Genomic DNA, 17,256 nt, shown 5'->3' with positions numbered 1-17,256 from the left:
CTTCGCTTGAACACGTAGCTGGGGGGAAAGGCGGAGCTTGGGTCAGAGGTAATTAGCAGCCGCGGCTTGGGAGAAGGCTCCCGCGCAGGATGCCGAGGTAGAAGGGGCAGCTGCCCAGAGGCACGTGGGGAATGAACTGTCCTGCTGAGCTGCTGACGACAAATGGCATGCGAGGCTTGGAGTAAAAGGGGGGTGGGGGTGCTGGTATTTAAGAGGAAAAAAAAAGACACGAGGATAACATACACGTGCCTGGCTACACACACACACACACACACACACACACACACACACACACACACACGAGAGGATGGGACACAAAACAAATAACAAATAGCTGGGCCTGCCCTATAGGCCAGATACACCCACGCATTACTGAGAGCCTGTTGGAAAGGGCCCAAAGATTAACAACCCAGCCACTTTTTGTCCTTGTTATCTTTTTTTTTTTTTTAAATACAGATCTTGCTACGTAGCCCCAGGCTGGCCTCGAACTCTTAATTATCCTGCTGATGGGTCCCAAGTGCTGGGATTACAGGAGTACGCCATCATCCCCGGCTTACATTTTTGAAGTCATTTGTAACAATCACATCAAGGGACCAGTTTATTTTATCTTTACATCTATTTCATTTTATGGGCATGATATTTTGCCTTTTTGCGTTGTCTGTGTGTCCTGTGCGTGCCCGGAGTCTGAGGCCAGAAGAGAGCATTTGGAACTGGAGTTCCAGATGGGCGTGAAGCATGCTGGGAACTAAACCCAGATCTTCCCGGAGAGCAGCCTGTGCCCTTAACCTCAGAGCCCTGCTGTTTCCTTTTGAAAGGAGTGGGCTGGGGGTGTCGCAAGCGAAGGGAGGGTGTGTAGGAAGGAAGATGGACCTGAGTCTGTAAAATAGGAGTGGCTGATGGTTGTTTCATCGAGGCCCAAGAGTGGGCTCTAAGGAGTATGAGGGATAAGGCAAGCATTAGAGCCAGGAAGAGAAGGATGACTGAGGGAAGGTTAGAAGAAACACCTCCCCTTTAATAATTTATTTATTTTTATTTTTATGTGCACCGGTGTTTTGCCCACATGTGCCTGTTCGAGGGTGTCAGATCCCCTGGACCTGGAGTTACAGACAGGTGTGAGCTGCCATGTGGGTGCTGGGAATTGGGTTTGGGTCTTCTGCAAGAACAGCCGATATTCTTAACCCTTGAGCCATCTCTCCAGCCCCAATCCCTCTCACCTTTAAAGCACATGCCTTGGACCAGGAAACCTTAAGAGTTTGGGGGGTCTCACAGTCATTATGGGCATTAGAGATGGGATTTCCCTGGGTTCTGCCTGATACTGAAGCCTTTCCTTCAGTGCCCCCCCCCCCGCCACTGTGTTGTCACTGAGACCAGAGGAGGACACTCAGAGAGAACAGCCCAGAGAAACCTAAGTGCCCATGCAAATGTCAAGTCACCTGAGACTGACCCTGTTTCAGAGGTCTTAGAGGGACCGGCTTGTACCAGGCAATGTGTCTACGTGACATAGTGTCTTGAGAGGGAATATTTTAATATTCTGGTATATCGACTTTCTGGGTGTGGTACACTATTGTTGCACATGCAGCACACCCAGACAACATTGTGTGAGGCTTGCCGCTTACCTGGAAACTCATGGCACTAGGATTGAACTGAGCTAGCCAGAAAGGGTCCGCCCTGCCCAGGCATCTCACTGTGATGATAACCAGAGTCTGTTCTGAAGGTCTTCAGGGGAAGTACAGAGGACCTTTAAGCCATGCTGTGGAATAAGACCGACCTGCTGACTTCTTGTTAACTGCGAGTCCATGCAAACCAGTGTGTGTTCTGGGAAGGTATTTTGACAACAACTCCTGCATTCTGATCATTGAGAAAATAAGAAAAACTCAGCCACGGTGGGCAGTTAAGAAAGAGTGTGCACTACTCTTCCAGAGGACCCGAGTTCGACTCCCAGCATCTATGCCAGGCAGCTAACACCAATCTGGGCCTCCAACTCCAGGGGATCTGACGCTTCTGGCCTTCTCAGGTGCACCCTGACCCCTGTGTTTATACACTCATCCAGACACATATGTACATGATCAAAAAAACAAAGCTAATCTTTTTTAAAGGAAAGAAAGTGTCCTCTTGTCTGCCCGGTCTGTGCCGGGTTCTCTCAGAGACAGTAGTAACACTGGGATTGCCTTCACGCACAGCCCTGTTAACAGATCCTCTGGGCAGAGCAGAGCAGGACTGTAAGTGGCAGCCACTTCAGCCTCAGTGCGTGTGAGCTGCCCTAAGTAAATCTTGTCTAGAAAAGCCAGGCAAAGCCTGAAGGAAACCGCCCAGGTCGTAATGAGGTTGAAACTCAATTTTAAACTCAAATATGAGTGGTGTGTGCCAGGCGGGATGTGAAAGAGTATGTCTCTATGGACAGGTGATCCAGGCCCATCTCACAGGTGAAGATAGAAACATTTAAAAAAAGGTTGCCATGGTGACCTTTAAAGGTACAGTGCAGGTGGTCTTCAACAATCTCAAATAGAAACTCTGTCCCCATTAAACAATAGCTCTTCCTTTCCCTTCTACTTCCTGACCCCTGTGATTCCGACTGTCCCAGGGCCTCTCGGAAGTAGCAACAGGTAGCACCTGTCCCCATTAGGACTGTTGTATTTCACTCCTCTGATATCACCAGGTTTCCTCCACGTCATAGCGTGTGTCAGGATGCCCTTCCTGTTTAAGGCTGAGTAATATTCCCATTGTGTGGACGGCTGGCATTTTCTGTACAGAGGGATGATTTTAATCCGAGGGAGTGAAGAACGTCTATCTTGGGCCCTTTCATGCAGGGAAGCACCACTTCTGTCAGTGTTGTGAGGCTGCACTTAGATGTAAAATCCAAATGAAATAAAACAAAGGAGTTTTGGGCTCTGCCGTCCATATTCCAAGCTCACAGCTGAAGACTGGAGACCCTACCGACTCCTTCCCCATATTCACATTTCTGAGCGGGACGCCCCATTGTTTGGGATCAAATGCCCCAATGCCTCTCACCCCTCCACCGACCACACCCACCCCATGACTGCTTCCCACCAGTCTTCTCTCCCTGGCACACCCTGGCCTTTCCTCTTCTCCCAGTCACGTACAGAGGCCTCGGGACATCGCCCACTGAGGCTAAGTAGCCCTGAGACCTCACACTCCCCCACCCTTCCTTCCCCAGCCTTCCCTGTTGCCCAACTTCCCTGTCCTGGTGAGCTGGGCCACTGTCCTATCACTTCCTCGAGTCTGAGGCATGGCTAATCTGTACCACCCCCCTCTCCAGTTTTCATCACCAGGCCTTAGGCTGCCAAGGACAGAACCGCCTCCCCACACACAGCCTGCTTCAGGCCTTCATGCCTTCCCCTTCCCGATCCACCCCACATCTGGGGTCCAGGCTCTGGTGACTAAGGCTGCGTCATTGTCCCTCAGACTCTTCTTTAGGCCTACTGCACTCCTGAAGGGATTGTAGCTTTGTCTCCTGTTTGGCTGCCATGCTGCCATCCTAGAAAACTCCCTAAGCCAAGTCAGCTCTGCCCCACTGGGGAATTTCTGAAACCGCCAATCCCCAGCCTCCGTTCTCACCTACACATTCCTAGTACAGCTTGGTTGTGGTCAGGGCTATTTTCTGCCTTCGTTTTTCCCTGTAGCCTCGAATCCATCTCACTTCACATTCAGCTTCTGGACATCTGTGGGAACCACATCCTAACCCTGGACAACCCTCTCCTCTGCTGCCTCACCCCTACACTCTCCCCCCTCCCTCCCTTAGGTCGTCAACCTGCAACACAGATTGATTCCACCCACTGTGTCCTTCGTAGTCTTCAGGCCTGTGGATTTCAACACACCACTTCTTTAGAAATATTCTTACCTATAAGGTCTCTGTCTCTCTGTCTCTCTGTCTCTCTGTCTCTCTGTCTCTCTGTCTCTCTGTCTCTCTCTCTCTCTCTCTCTCTCTCTCTCTCTCTCTTTCTCTCTCCTGATGTGATGGAGATGGGGAATTACTCAGGCTTGGTTACCACACATTGCAGCTACATGTAACATCATACTGTAGCCTATGAGCATATACAATTAGAATGTGTCAGCTTAAAATCATTTTCTGGGACCAGAGAGATGGCTCAGTCACTAACAGCACTTGTTGCTCTTGCAGAGGACCTGAGTTCTGATCCCAGCACCCACATGGAGCCTCACAACTCCAGTTCCAGGGGCTCCAATGCCTTCTTTTGACCTCCATGGACGCTGCATTGCCATGAGACACAGACACAAATGCGGGCAAAACACTCATAAACTGAGATTAAAAACCAATCTGATACAAAACTCTAAAGTGATTTTCTTCCCCGGATGCTAGGGGTTGAGTCTATGAGACTCTCATGCATTCTGGGGAAGCATTCTACCATGGAGCTACCTCTCAAGCCTCTAAAGGAAAAAAAGTTGGTAGGTTCCTTTTAATAGAACCCGAATGGCTTATACAACGAGCAAGCTAACAAACGAATCAGGTAGGAGGGGTCAGGCTAAGACCAAAGCCCAGGTGAGTTGAACAGGAAGAGCTTTGAGGAAGAGGGCTATTGAAGGATTGTGGCTGTCCTGATCAGGCTCTGGGTAGAGTACGTTTACCCAATGAAAACATCTTTCATGCGTTGAAAAAACAAGCTGTGGGCGCTAGGAGATGGCTCAGCAGTTAAAAGCACCTACCGATCCTGCAGAGGATCAGAGTTCGGTTCCGCCACATCCAGGCAGTCACAAACACCTCTAACTACAGTCCAGGGGGTATGTATCACTTCTAGCCTCCATGGCACCTACACACACACACACACACACACACACACACACACACACACACACACACACACACACGTACACTCAGTCAATCAATCAACCAAGAAACAATCCTTGAGAGAAAATGTAAAGTCTGAGAAAGCTCCAGAAGTTTGCAGGATGCTTCGGTGCAGGATAAGCACCGAAGCCTGAGGTAGCCTCCCAGCCTTTTCAGACCCAGGTCACGTGACTCCAAAACGAACACCCGTAGCCGCTGCCCTGACAACTCTATGGTCCCAAAACCTTTGCCAGGCATGTTTGTGCCCAGAGGATTCAACTTCCATCACCCTTCGCAAGGCAGGTATGTCTGTGTGTGTGTGTGTTTTATGCAAAGGGAGCTTGCAGCCAGGGCGGCAGAACCCACCCATTCGCACAGTCCTCCGACACTCTTCCTTCTTCCACGGTCGGCCTCGCAATGTGGTTAAAGGCTTCTTGTGAACACATTTATTCCCAGTGAGAAGCACCCCTCCCCCAACCCACACATGCAAGGTTGAGAAAAGTCCCCATGACATTTAAGGAACACTTACCCAAGGAGAATGTGTTACAAACTGTAGCTAATTCCCTCAACACTCTGTCTTGTAGAACAATTAGGGGATTGACCAGGCAAATCGCATCTGCCATTTGGAGCCTCTACTTTGATTCATCTGTTTGTGAATCAAATTGTCCTTCTTGCCCTGTCGGGGAGTGTAGTAGAGACTGCAGCATCTTTGGCTGTAAGGTAATAATATCCCTGGGCCTGTGTCCACCACAAACAGCTACCAATGAGCCTTTCCTGAACTGTCTTGACACAACTCAGACTGTGACAACCGGGACGATGTCTGACCTCAATGTCTGGGCACACAGAGGAAAAGGTGGACACTTATAGTTCTTCAGCTGCCATCCCTGTGATGGCATGTCCTCACTGATGAAGACATCCGTCGCCATCTCTTTTAATTTTATATTAAAGAATAAGCCAGATTTGAAGGTAAAAATAATACCAACAATGGTGGACCTGTGTGCTTTAAACACTGGTTCACTCAGCGTCGGTTAGCACCATAAGAGGCAGGATGTTGACCTTTTTTGTGTGTGGAGGATAAAAAAAGAGATGGGACCAGCCCCCTAGATGGTCACATTACATTCATAGTCAAGGGAGGAGAGAGACAAATGCATACATGCTCACTGGCTGGCCTGGTTGTGCTCAGTTCCATTTCTCCCCTCTTCCACAGTTCAGGACACTCTGCCTAGGGATTGGTGCTGCCCACAGTAGGCTAGGCCTTCCTACATCAATTAGCATGATCAAGACCTTCCCTCCAGAGACATGTCCACAAGCCGACCCAAAGTAGATAATCCCTTGGGGCTGGGGATTTAGCTCAGTGGTAGAGCGCTTACCTAGGAAGCGCAAGGCCCTGGGTTCGGTCCCCGGCTCCAAAAAAAAAAAAAAAAAGAACCAAGATAATCCCTCACTGGGACTCTCTTCCCAGATGAGTTCAGATTGTGTCCACCTGACACTTAGAGCTGCCACAGCATGCTGCTTACCTTCTAACATAGTGCCAAGCTCTGTCTAGTGTTCGATGCATGCTGCCTTGTCCATTTCTATCATGGTCCTGCACTAATAACCTGCCTGGGAATGTGGATTGTGAACTGTGGCCTCTAACGACCACTGTCATCTGTGTTACCACATTGTGCTACACTGATTCTCTAGGTCTGGGGCGGGGAGTGTCATTTGTGCTTCCTATTCCTCTTCTTAATAATGCATTCTCTCTCTCTCTCTCTCTCTCTCTCTCTCTCTCTCTCTCACACACACACACACACACACACACACACACACACACACACACAGAGCATGTGCTGGATACTAAGTTGTCAGTTCTGTTTCCTTGGACTTTAGGGCCCAACACCACTGAGTTAATCAGAATCTTCAGTTCTGTCCCAAGCATGGTTCTCCTTCGTCCATTTCTATTTATCCATATTTTATATTTGCTTATATATTTTGGGGTTTTGTTCTTGTTTTTGTCTTGTTCTGTTTCCCTTGGCTTGTGTGCCTGTGCACCACGTGCATGCAGTATGCGAGGAAACCAGAAGAGGGCAGCATACCCTCTGAAATTGGAGTTACATTGGTAGTGAGTTGCCATGTGGGTGCTGGGAATTGATCCCGGATCCTCTGCAATAACTGTCTCTCCAGCCACCCCTACGTACTCATATTTTGAGTAATAAAATGATCTCAGGAACCAGGGCATTAACAATAACCCCAATCACTATAGTGCCCCTTCCCTGGCTCTGTCGACATAGAACCATTTTGCAGAATTTTCTATTTCCTTGTTTCTTCCATTTTATGGATTGACAGTTCAAATGACTACTGTTTACTTTTATTTTTAAATTCATTCATTCATTCATTCATTCAGCCTCCTCTTCTGTAAGTTGACTCACTGTGTCTCGCAGAGCTATAGTTCATTCTTCTCTGCTGTGTAATTTTTCCCACACAGTTGCTGGTGGGCGTTTGGGCTGCTTTCCATCTTCAGACATCAGGAAGGCTGTGTTCTCTTGGCTATTGTCTTAGGCCACTTCCCCCTTTTTCAGAGCAAGAAAAGTCAGACACAAGGAAGTGAAAGAACTCACTCAAGACCTCCCAGTCAGTCCTGGCAGCCCATTCAGGAGTTGAGCCTAACCCAGCCGCTCCCTCCCCACCGTGGCACCCAGCTCTCAGCAGTCTGGCTGTGAAGGAAAGAGCAGGGTAGGGAGAAAGGAAAAGGATCTTCCTTTCCCATTTCACTGCTAGAAAACTACTCCGCCCACTCTGATCCTCTTAGAGAGGAAAAGCTTGTAGGTCGAGTTGATTAGCCTTTCAAATAGAACCACTTATTCTCTTGGCTACAGCAACTATAGCCACTCCCATCTCAAAAAGTGATGTGGAGGTCAGTCCTAAACAGGTGCACAGACAAGCAACGTTAAATGGACTCAGTTGTGTGTGTGTGTGTGTGTGTGTGTGTGTGCGTGCATGTGTGTTCACATGTATGCACACATGAGTACATGCATACACACACACAATATGTGCATGTGTGTAACAATAATAATTATAGAAGAGGTAGTCATGAATTTGAGAGGGAGTGGGGGAAGGGTCATGTGAGGAGTTAGAAGGGGAGGAATTCTCAAAAACTACTGGTTTCTTTCTGGGAAGCCAAAGGCTCGCCCAGTGTGGTTTCACATCTAGGAGCTGTTCAGACATATGTTTAAATTCTCTTTGCAGCGAGATTAACTATACAGAAGCGTTTGTACAGCTTCTTTTTAGGCCAGAGTTCAAAAGGGGAGGTCATAGACTAATAAAATGTGAGTGGCTGAGCCTGCTAGAAAGTTCCTGGAAACAAGATAACTAAACTTGCCTCTTCCAATTAGAAACGGGTTTGAGAGAGAAAATTCACCAGTGAGCCCAAGAATCTCTCAACTGCAAACCAGAATTTTGAAAGCCGGAATGATCTTATCCATGTGTGAAGGGATCAGGGGGTCGACAGGAAATGGGAAGGAATGTGGCCTGTGTTGTGTTTAACAATACTTCTCAAATACATCTTTTTAGTTTACTCCAGGACACTAAAGACTACAGACTTTGGATTTCCATAGATTTTCACATGTGCTCTGGCTTGTTATCTGGGCTCTTCAAGATCGCACGGCCCTTTCTCACCCAGGAACTTCAAGGTCCCTCCTTTCTTCATGTCAATGACGATTCTAGGGGATTTTTATTTCTCCAAAACTACATTTTATTTGTTACTAGTGTATATGTAGTGTGTAGTGTGTGTGTGTGTGTGTGTGTGTGTGTGTGTGACACGTGTGCTTGCAGAGCTTTTGGTATGAAGGTCAGAGAATAACTCTCTAGAATGGGTTCACCCTTTCCATCCTGTTGAGACAGGGTCTCTGTATTTTCACTGTCTGCAGAACCCAGGATAACTGAACCGTCACGTCCATTCTGTCTAGCTCCTAGCTTTCAATAGAATCCTAGGATGGTAGACACATCTGGCTTTTTGAGGGTTCCAGGTACCGAACTCGGGGCTTCAGGATTGTACAGTGTCTTAACCCACTGAGCCATCTTGCCAAAAAGCACCGATTTTTCACTTCCGCTTGCAGCTTTCTGCACATGTGGATTTGGGAGTCCAGACGTTTGTGTTGTTACTTAAAATATCAAACACGAACACAAAAAAAAAAAAAAAAAAAAACGATGGACGAAACCGCTCTCCAGGCAGCTTAGGGTACCAAGCGCTGTCACCATCCTCCCACACCTCCTGCCTGGCTGTGAGTGCCTCCCCACCTCTGCACAAGCATGTTATCAAGATGGCGGCAAACTAGAATAATCTGTATCTCTGAGTCAGTGTCTCCTTGGGTTTTCCCAGAAGCAGATGTGACACGATACTTTTCGGGAAGCATAGATACTTTTAGAATTCCAAGTTAGCGATACAGGGGAGAGGAAGCCGTCATCAGAGTCAATTTATTGAGCGATTTCCCCCCAAGGAATTCTGAACACACAATGCAAAACTCACATCTCAAAATTATCCTGCCCTGGGTCAACCGAGCTGGGGTACTCATATATCAACTCCCCACAGTCATTGTTTGAGGGTTGAAGAAGGAAGGGAAGGGAGTGTGGGTGGCCATACTTGGGGTGATTGACTGGAACTCGTTTGGGGCACATCTAGAGCCCTAAGTGGTGTGGGTGGACCCAGAGTGTATGCTGTCCTTCTGTGTTCAAGTAACACTAATTATAACCCAGACACTTCCTGGTTGCCACAGAGCCTTTACAAGTCAGGGATTAATTTCTGCACAATATTTCATAATGGAATCAGAACTGGCCTAGTCCTTTCATATTGGATGGATGGTTAGGCTACTACAAAATGGAGGGGCACCCTGCCAACAGGTCCCACGATTATTCGAATCCTGAGCCAAAAAAAGGGGGGAGGCACAGAGTATTCTGATAGTGGGGAAATGGAGTGCTGTGTTCTTCAAGATTTGGGAAAGTTTCTTCTTCTGTTTGTTTTGCTTTTTGGAAAGAGCCAAGCAGAAACTTGCGTGAGAATCAGGAGCCCCAAGAGTGTGCAACACGCTCTGTTATTTAGGGTGACGGCTTAATTACCGGTACGGGATCCTGCAAGAGCCATGCCTTGTTCTATGGGATTTCTTAGGTCTCTAAATTCTGCCTACCAGAATTTCACACGAGGGCCGTGCTCTGGACACTTGGACAGCTGTGGCTGGAAAATAAAAATGACCCGAGTACCTGGGAACCCCCTTTGACGCTGAAAGTGTTAGAGATTCACCTCCTCTCTGAAGGGGTTCCCCAAGTCTCCTGCATAAGACGTAATTAATGAATTTGGTCTTTACTGGAAGTCAGACTCCCAAGTCCAAGTAGGAGTTGATAGAAAGCAAAGAAAAAAATCCACGCTCCTGAAATGTGCACCCAAATCCATCTAACCCCACAACAGATTCTGCTCATGAATTCAGTTTGGGCAGGTACCCTAGAGCTCCATTCTTGTGACAGAACTAATCATTCCTTAAGCAGAGAGGAGAACAACCTTGTTGGACATGTGTCTCCCTCCAATAAGTCCCTGCCCTCCACTCTGTTCTGCCTAGAAGATTCCCTTCTAGGGAGCAAAAGGTTGGACACAGGCGGACTCCAATGAGCTGATGTAGATCTCCCTAGGCCCTTTGAGAGAGAGAGAGAGAGAGAGAGAGAGAGAGAGAGAGAGAGAGAGAGAGAGAGATTGTGTGTGTGTGTGTGTGTGTGTGTGTGTGTGCATATGTGTATGCTGGTGTGCATGTGTATGTGTGTCCCATAGGTGTTCCTGTATGAGGAGGCCACAGGCTGACATGAAGTATCTTCCTTGGTCACTTTACATCTTTGTTTTGTTTTGGTTTTGTTTTTTTTGGGGGGGGGGCAGAGTTTTCCCTGGAAACCTGAAACTTGCTCTGTAGACCAGGCTGACCCTAAACTCACACGGATCTTTCTCTGTGTGTCTTCCTCCCCAGTGCTGGGATTAAAGCCATGTGCCACAGTGCCCAGCCCCCATCTTAGTTTTTGAGAGAAGGTTCCTCATTGAACCGGGAGCTTACCGAGTCTGCTAGGCTGGCTGGCCTCATCCACATAGCCCCCCTATGCTGGGATTACAGATGAGCACTGCTATGTGTGGATCTCTTATTCACATAGGTTCTGAGAGATCACCCAAGTCTTCATGCCTACGTGATAAGCAGGCTTCTAACTGAGCCATCTTCCAGCCTTCCCGGAAGCCCATTCGTATGAGCTTATTCTCCTGTGCTTTCTTACCAACTGTGACAAATGTGCCATATTGATGTCAGAGGCTCAAAACAGGGACCCCACCCTAGGTGTGGCACCTCCACTCCCGACACTTGAGGGTAGAGCAGGGGGGATTGTGAGTTTGAGGCCAGCCTGGGCTACAAAGTGAAAGCTTGTCTCAAAAATTAAAAGAAAAAAAATTGGGGTTCCACTTTATACCCAAAACTACTCAAAAATTGGGGGAGTGTTCACATTAAAAATAATCATTGTCTAAATGAAAAGACAAACATTTACAGATCTTGTGTTGAATTCCTGGAACTCCACATATATGTCTATACACCCCAGGGTCTTTGATGGTGCAAGAAATGCTAGTGTGAGGTTTTCTGGAAAGATGTCTGTCTCTGTTCTGAATGTCCCAGAATCCCGCCTCCATAGATGTTCCGGGGCTTTCAGCCCTGCCTCCAGACATGTTCTGGGGACTTTTGCTTTTGGAGAGCAGTCAGGACACATGATCTCTAACTCTGAGATTACATAATTCCAGCTTATACAAAGGCTCGGCCTTGAATTAACTTCCCTCTTCTGCTTTCCACAGACAGTACTGGCTCAGAGCCAGAACGACAATATGCCCAGACTTGTAACTCTCTAAATCTTTTTTTTTTCTTTTCTTTTCCCATAACCTTCTCCAACAATTTCATTTAGCTGACCAATTGTCAATTTGGGGTCTTGGGAAAGGATAAGTTATGAACTCCCTTTGTCCCAGCAAACCCAAAATCCATTCCTCTCTGACGGCCAATCATGCACACCCTGAGCTAAGCTCCACCATCAGGGCTCCATTTTATATCTTGGGGTAATCCACTGGACTAACTGTTCCCTTAGAGAAAAAGCTTAGAAACGTTATCTCCCTGTTCCCTTTGGGCAATATTTTCTTCCAGGAATTTGAGACTAGGATTGACTCTGTAAGTGAACTCTTGAAAATTCTACATGGTCGACACACTACTGAATTCTTCACATGTTACAACTTTGTTTTGTTTCATCCAACAGCACTGGCCATTTGCGTTGTGACATCACCAGCTTTGAGTTGCTAAAAATTCTTTGCAACAGTTACATACATTTTTTTCAATGCAGTAGAATTCTCAGACTGGGGGAAGAGTCGATTATCATTTGGAAGTAGAAAGCTGGGTAATAGGGATATGTGTGGGGACATAAGGAAGGAACCGATACCAGTGTTCTTTTCATTTTGTGAGCACTTGATTTAGGACATTCAGAAAAGACAGCCAGCCCAGAGCCGCGGCTTTTTATCGCCACCTACCGTCGTCTTTGAGAACTGCATGAACATCCCCTCTAATCCCAAACACCCTAGAGAAAGGGACGACAATCCACTCTGGAAAAAGGCAATGTACTGGGGTAGGAACAAAGCAGACTATGCAAACGACGTTCTCAGATTCTAGGTAGTAAGCCTGGAAAATGAGTCACTAATGGAAGCCCGTCTATCTCTAACTTTAGTTTTTAAAATTTTAAATTGTATTTTATGAGTATGAGTGTTTGCCCACAGCATGTATGTGCACTGTATGTAAATCCGATGCCCGTAGAGACCACAAGAAAGCGTTGCGCCCCATGGAACTGGAGTTACGAATAGTTGTCAGCTTGCCCCGTGAGTGCTGGGAACCTGACCCAGGTCCTCTGCAACAGCACCGAGTCCTCTTAACCTCTGAGGATCTCTCCAGCTCCCGCTCTCTTATTTTATTTTTTTCAAAATGGAAGTCTTAATTGGAAAAGATTTCAACCAAAGCTCAGTAGCCTGAAACGACATTTTCAAAGTGATCTGGATTGTTCTCAAACTGAGTTAAGACCAGTCATTTGACTGCAGATCTCTGTAAAGAATCACAGCTTTCCCAGAATGCTCTCTGTTTGAAAGCCATTTCAAGGTTAGCTTCAGTGTATCTCAGAAAACACTGGCAATCTAAAAACAGACAAAACATGCCTCCCTGAGATTCTCCTCTTTGGTGGTGATTTTTCCCCCATACCTTGCTAGTTTCCTGCTAAGGTGGGTGTGTTAGCATTGGGGGGCTTCCGGCAGCGTTTTAGTATAAGAATGACGAGGCCGTTGTCCAGAGGGGCCCCCTGAGAATCGTGTTTGGGAACAGGCCGACCCCATGAGGTATATTATCTTTGCCACATTTTGCTGCTTTGTGGGAAATTTATTTTTAATCTTTTAACAAAGCCAGCCATGTTTATCTGAAGCGCTGAAAAAACTTTAATAGTTTAAAACAAAAACTTTTAAAAAATAATTAAACCCACAATGAATACTGAAACATGAAAGTCAGGCCGACTGTTACCTTAACAAGAAAGGGCTTCCCAGAGATCAAACAAATACTGTTTGTTTTATTTGCTAATGGCAAATAACAGGTACTTTCACTTTAAGGGATTCAGAGGGTTACTAAAGGAGTCTAGAACTTTCTATCGACCTACTCCCACCAAGACAAAGGTTTCCCACACCTTGGGTTCACAGAGCTGGGAAACGTGCTATCCAGAACGCTTAGAAGGAAGCATATGATTGGTACTCTAGCATGAGCACACTTTATCCAGAATGATGGGGGAGGGGACTCCCCGGGATATTTTTTCCTGTGTAGTGTTTATGCAGCTCAGCTCTGAGCAGTCAGCAGCTGTGTGGCTGCTGCGTCTCTCAAGGACTGAAATTGTTCCCTCAGTGCACCCACTCCCCATGAACCAACTGGCTTTCATACTGTCTTTATCGAGCCTTACTAAGAGTTCCCAGCGCTCGCTCGGGAGGCAGAGGCAGGCAGATCTTGGAGAATTCAAGACCAGCCTGCTCTACAATAGCAAGTTCCAGGCCAGCCAGGGTCACATAGTGAGACACCATCTCAAAAACAGCGTCAGAGGGTAGGAGACCATCGCTTTATAAAGGGAAGATTCAGGAAACACAAACAAACCCAGGACCAAATCCTTTGAGTGGATGAATTGTGGATCAACTACTAGAGTTTTTTTCCTCCCTTCTGGAAACAAACTTGGCTTTGGCTCAACAAAGAGAATATTTTTCAAGTTGTTTTTATTTTTAAACTGTATCCCACGCGTCATACGTAGGCTTTAATCCGATTTCCAGAGCACTTCAGTTAATACGAAGCACAGTTAGCATTCCCATTTAGCCCGAGGCTATGGCTCTCCATATAATGTTGATCTCACCCTTCCTATGGAATGCTGGCCGAAGGCCTGGCTGATTCTGAATGAGGGGAGACTGACACACAGGACACTTGGTGATATCTCTGTGGGAAGGTTCTTTGTGCCCGGTCACATCCTGATCTGCCAAGTTATGAGTGAGGAGGCAGCTGCGGTTCCAATCCCACAACTCCAGCCCAGAAATAGAACGTCAGGTTCTTTTAATACGCACGTTATCTAGATAAAGCTACGTCTGGGACGCCCCTGACAGGTTCTCTGACCTTCGCTTTGTTTCTACAAACTAAATATAGAACCGAGAGTGGCTCTTTTTTTTTTTTCTTCTTCTCCCGAGCATCTAAGCGTACAAGGAAATCGAGCATCTAAGCGTACAAGGAAATCGGGCTGCTTCTGAAAGGAAAATAAGCCATGTGTCTTCTTGAGAGCCCTTTTGAGGTCAGTAGTTCGGAAGTACAGGGGTCCGAGCAGAAAGGACTGATTTTCTGATTTTTTTTTTTTTCTGCCCTGCCCTGTGAGTGAAATTCTTCCATGGTGGAGGCGGGGGTGAAAGCATTCATTGTACAAATACTGACTAACCCTCCCGTGTGAAATAACCTCAGGTCCAAGATGATCTCCCACTTGAGCTCCAGAGACCGTGGAAGAAGGAAAATGTGCCACCACCCTCCTCGGCACCCTCCGGGTGACCTAATGACTGCGGGTGCTTGCTGAGAGGTCTGTCTTGCTTGATGTGACCACGGTCATTATTTTAAATGTAGGGGACACGCTGATGGCTGGGCTACCTCAGCCGAGTCCTGAGAGGTGCACGGACAAAGACAGCTTTGTATTTTCAAGGATCTATTCAACTGTGGGGCTGTTCTAAGCTACCACATCTTCGTTACAGGATCTGTTAGACTGCACAGACCACTCCTTCAGGATCTTGTCTTTCCTGATGGTGATTAAGGATGTCTTATGGTGACCAAGAGGGAAACCTAATAGAGGTGAATGAGATTAATGCATCTTTCAAGATTATCTGGGGGTGTGGGCAGGGGAGCCAAAACCAGGGAGCATTTTATCACTGAGTATCAACAACTCAGGCTCCTGCTGGGTTTTGTTTTGTTTTTTCTTTTTTTGGAGCTGGGGACACCCAGGGCCTTGTGCTTGCTAGGCAAGTACTCTACCACTGAGCTAAATCCCCAACCCCTGCTGGGGTTTTTATTTCCTTTTTCTTCCTTGTCTGATTTTTTTTTTAAACCAGTGTGTGTGTGTGTGTGTGTGTGTGTGTGTGTGTGTGTGTGCGCGTGCGTGAGTGCACTCCAGTGCACATATGGCACATGCATATGCCGTGCACGTATGGTGAATTATGTGTTTGTGTGAATGTATGGTGTGTTTTGTGAATATGTCTGTGGTTCGGTAGTGTGTGCTTGTGTGGGCGTGTATGGCCTATGTGTGAGGGAGTATGATGTGTGCCCGTGGTGTATGTGTTTGTGTGTGTGGTGCGTGTCTGTGCGTATATGTCTGTGTGTCTATGGTATATGTGTATGGCTATACATGTACCATTTACGTGTGTGAGTGCGTATGCTGTGTGCATGTGGGGGGGATATGTGTCTGCACATTCATGTGAACACAGATATGTGTACACGTAGCGGCCAGAGGACAACCTCAGATGTTCATTCTCGACTTGCACCTGGTGTGAACAAAAGTCTTTTGCTTGGCTCTGTGTACACCAAACTAAGTGGCCCGTGAGCTTCCAGAAATCCTGTCTTGCCTCCTATCTTACACAGAAGTGTTGGGATTCTAGATCTATGCATCTGTGTCTGGCTTTGTGTGGATCTGGGGCGCTGGGCTCAGACTCGTGCGTTTGTACGAGCCTCTACCCTCTGAGCCACCTGAGCCCTTTAAGGTATTTTGCTTTTGTTTTGTTTTTTTTGTGTGTGAATGTAGTGTGTGTGTGTGTGTGTGTGTGTGTGTACATGCATGTGTGTGTGTACATGCACGTGTGTGCACATGGAAGCTAGAGGTTGATGCCTGCTGGCTTCAACTGCACTTTATCTCATCTTTTGGAAAAGGTTCTCTAACAGAACCATGCTCGCCACTGATTGGCCAGCCAGCCTCAGGAATCTCCCTGTTTCTCCAATACTCCTGCCCCAACTGTCTGCACTACCCCTGAATTACTGATGCACTTGGCCACCTAGCTTTCTTAGGTGGAAGCTAGGATCTGAATTCTTCTATTTTCTTGCAGCCTGACAAGCATTTTATGCAGAGCCACCTCCCAGCCCTGCTTGCCCGTTTTGAGATAGCATCTCATCCCGTAACCCAGGCCGGCCTTGAACCCAGGGCAGTTATTTCGCTTCAGTCTGCCTCCTACCCCAAGTGCTGGGATTTCAGGAGTGAGCCCTGAGACCTGGATCACTATTTGGGGTTCCACTGTAATGAACTGCCTACTTCCCAGGTTCCACGGGCACCCTGGTCTGTGTGTCAGTGGCGGACGTAACCGTGCCCAGACGCAATCAAAGCAGGCGTTCTACAAGGGCTCTGTCTCCTCAGCAGAGAAGTTCCAGATCAGCAGTGGTGACTCTGCCTCTGAGCAAACCTGCACACATCTCCTTTACAAAAGAGATGCTGGAAAAAAAGACAGCCGAGTTGGCTGGGAGATAGAGGGAGAATAAATGGAAATGCCTCCCTCCCTCCCTCCCTTTTTCCCTCTTCCTCTCCTCTCTGTGCTCTGTGTCCTGCCCCCTCCCCCCAGTCTCTCAGCTCCCATCCCCCATCCCTCTTCCAGTCCTTCCCTTTTTCTCCTCTTCCACCCTCCTTCCCACCCTCTAGCCAAATTGCCAAATTCATCATGTGTGGTGGTAGAACTCAGTGAGCGCAAATGAAACTTCTTGGATTTGCCAGCTACTCCACGCATCAGTCAGACTGTACCAATAGGTTATGGAACTCCAGCCAAGTCCCACAAGGCCATGGGGCTGTCGCAGAAGGAGCGCTCCCTGGTGTTTTGGGAGGAATTTGATAGACATTGCTTACCGTTCTTGTTTGAC

The sequence above is a fragment of the Rattus norvegicus genome, chromosome 12 (genome assembly GCF_021556685.1).
Source record: "Rattus norvegicus strain SHRSP/BbbUtx chromosome 12, alternate assembly SHRSP_T2T, whole genome shotgun sequence".
In the NCBI taxonomy this organism is placed as follows: domain Eukaryota; kingdom Metazoa; phylum Chordata; class Mammalia; order Rodentia; family Muridae; genus Rattus; species Rattus norvegicus.
The sequence above is the reverse complement of the archived record's forward strand: the minus strand, read 5'-3'. Positions refer to the sequence as shown.